The sequence below is a fragment of the Apteryx rowi genome, unplaced genomic scaffold (genome assembly GCF_003343035.1).
Source record: "Apteryx rowi isolate R43461 unplaced genomic scaffold, aptRow1 scaffold_1009, whole genome shotgun sequence".
NCBI lineage: Eukaryota > Metazoa > Chordata > Aves > Apterygiformes > Apterygidae > Apteryx > Apteryx rowi.
Genome location: NW_020447208.1, coordinates 131,205 through 134,776, shown reverse-complemented (window position 1 = coordinate 134,776; position 3,572 = coordinate 131,205).

Genomic DNA, 3,572 nt, shown 5'->3' with positions numbered 1-3,572 from the left:
TTAAGTGAGTCAGAGCCCTTTCAAATCAATATTTAATTCAGTGCAAAACATTTTAGTATATACCAATGCTTAAATAGCCAATATTATATCATCATGTTTGGTCATTTAGTAAGTTTTATATGAACATAAGACTTGTGTTCCCAAAAGCTTGATGCCTTTTTTTAGCTATATCAGTTGATCTAATAAAAGATACTACCTTTCCCTGTGAACTTTGTCTCACATATCCTTAGACCATCAAGATAACAGCAGTGGTACTATTACAAGCATGTTCTCAGCAGCTCCAATAAAAGACAGAGAACAGAATGCGCTCCAGTGACATGTGTGGCAAATACATAATTCAAACAATGAACTATGAACTATTGAACTTGGATTCTCACATATATACACAAGGGGAACAATAAGACCGTGTTCCATCATGATGTTCTTCGACGGGTGTATTAAGCAGTGTCATTCTATATTTTTTTTTCTGCAGCTTGTTAATATATATTATTTAGGCTTTGCAGAGTAGCAAAAAATCAGATTTTTTTTCAGCTGTTTAAAAGCTAGATGTGCAGCAGTACCAAGTATCCATTTCTTCTCATTCTTTTCTCTGAGAAACCACTTTTACAGTGTCCGGGTCCACTGAATTCAATGGAATTATTTTCAGTTTACATAATGTGAGAGAATATTCACATGCATATGCACACACATAGTAGACATGAATGTAAGGATGTAAAGAGTCCATTTTGCCTTTTCCAGGTTCTGATTATGCAGATGTTAATTTGCATATTTGGAAAAGGTGGCTTTCATCCTGGAGAGGCAGGAAGAAAAATTATAAAACACATCTCGTCTTATAACTCATGAAGCATTTATTCTACATGTGTTTGTTCTACTGAAATGAGAGAGGAAAAAAATTCCCTTTCTCATCTTTTCTCTGACATCAGTCACAGAACTGTTCACAAAATAAATGTTATTCCTGCATGTTAGCAGTTTGTGAAAGTAAGGCTTGAAATGGCTGCCTGATTACAACCTTAACGCCAACACGTCCTTAATCAGCACTCCTTAAACTCCCTCCARATAAACTCTCTATCATGTTATGATTTATTATATTAAGTATGACTTTTTTCCTTTTTGCTTTTTAGGATCTCTTAGAAAGTTGTAATTTAGTTCCCCCCACCTCCYGCTTCCTCTTAGTGAAGTGGTTGCCTTTGATTAGATTTGCTAGGATTTAGTTCAGAGGGGATTTACTTTTATTCAGCTCCAGAAAAAGAAAAAAATCTTTATGAGTCTAAAAGAATACCCATTAATAGGTTGACTGCCAAAATGAACCAAAACAAAACCCACAGTATTAGATCTTTGATGTCATTTCCTTTCATGTTTTTTTTACTACATAAAAGATAGCAACAGAATTTTCTTCTCTCATACTCTCTCAATTTACTTTTTGAGGAAAACCTTGAATCAAAAAGGCAAGACTTTCTGGATTTTTGAAGTAGAGAGGCAATTTATTCACTGTAGTAACTTTCAGAATGAACAACTATTTCTTGGGAATTTTTGACCAATTATAATATGAAACATGTCTTCTTATTTTGAACAATATATTCTCCCTATGTGGAACAGATTACTTATACTAAAGGACATGTTTCTGTTAATGCCTAGTAGAGCCTAAGATGAGCTACAGTACCTCAAAATACTATTTTAGAAATAAGAACATAATCAGAAAATATTCCAGACAATTGCAGACTTCTGCAATACATTGTTGGCTGTAACCTTGAGCTCTAACCCTGTCATATAAGAAGTTTACCTGTTGGGCATATTATTGTCTGTCATTTTGCAATGTGTTTTTTTCCCCTCAGATTCAATTGCATATATTGTTTTGATGCTTTTGATACAGATACACAGTCAGACAAACCAATTATATTATCTTACTCTGGGCCGGCTAAGGATAAAAAATATGTTATGAGTGACTTACATAGCTATCTAAGGATGGGGAAAAGGTTTTAATACTTCTTTTATTCCATGCTATTTTTTTGACCATCAGCATAATAAAAATTCTATTTGTCATTTCCTGAAAAAGCTTTGTTGCTGAAGTTTTAGTAATACTTATAAATGGTACTTTGCCTGAGAAATCAGCTCTACCTTGATTCATTAAACTTCAGGATAAGTGAAACAAATATAGCTGTGGAAACAATGAATTATTGTAATGGATATAACCTGTTTTAAATGTGCAGTTCTATAGGAACAATGTTTCTTTAAAGATGGCACTGTACGGTCAAAAAAAGTTTTTGAAAAAAACTTCAGAATACTACATTTAAACATTTTCACACATTGCATGTTCTATAAAGGGTTTGATTGTGTGGCAGTAGGGAAACCGAGAAAGGTGTAAGATTTCAACACTATGCGCAGCCCCTATAGAATGCAATCATTCAACAAACTTAATTTAGGATTAACATTTGCAATGACTGTGATGAGATACAGACTCTAAGAGAGGTCTGTTTATGAGAAAGATATGCAAATTAATATATACAGTACCTCCATATGGCTTTAGATACTGAAAAGAAACTCTTCTCCAAATGAGTACTAAGTCTTAAAACTACCTCCAATAATATTGGTCAGGAGATTGAAACCCACTTTAATTATCTGTAAATGACATTCTTGTCTCATTCATTCAGTCCTCAACATTCAGTACTCCTGCTGCAGAGAGGGAAAAAAGAAGGTGCTAAGAAACATAAAGAGAGGAGATTAAAATATAGCAGAAATTTTTTTTTCTTCTCCAGTGCTTTTGGAGTTGACCATATTAATAACATCAAATGTTCAAAATGTTTCGACATCAGTCCACTTGAACTGTTTTGAGGTAAGTAGATCAGTTCCATGACTCTCACAGTCATTGGTGAAGTTGTTAGAAATGTATCAGTCGTAATCTAACTGAATCTAACATTTAACACTTTTCCACAAGGAACGGACTATAACTCAAGGCTAGGATCTTGATCAGTTATCAGGAGGGCCTGAAGTTTGTCCACTAGAATTTCAGCCTCTTGCATGGCATTTGTTTGAGTAATAGAGTCTGTAAGAAACAGTTTGTTAATTATGTTGTGAATCATTGAATAATCTTTACCTTTTAAATGGGCAACAAGTTCTCTCCCATGAAAAATGTTGTGGGCCAGTGATGAACTGGCCAGTTTCCATTGCTTTCAGGATTGCTTTAAATTATTTGCTTTGGTGAAAATAGTGATTATTCCATTCAGGAAATTATCTGTGAAGTCTTTTGGCTTCAAAGACATATTTGAACAGGGAGATGAATCAGAATGAGATTTACTTCCCAGTGAGTCTCTGACCTGACCTGGCTAACTACACTGGCAACCTTCAAAACTCCTTTTGAACAAAGGGTCTTCCACAGTAACTTCTCTTAACAAAACTGCATTTTCTTGCTTGAGGATATCAGTTCAAATCCATAAGGAGAAAAACAGAACAAAACCACCTTTATTTTATAATAATTTCTTCCTGGCAGAAAGCGATGCAAGAACCAGATCAAAATGGGCAGTTGTTTCTTCTCACAGYGATCTGCAGTTAGTCAGTTCCTCCTAACGGAAAAAGAG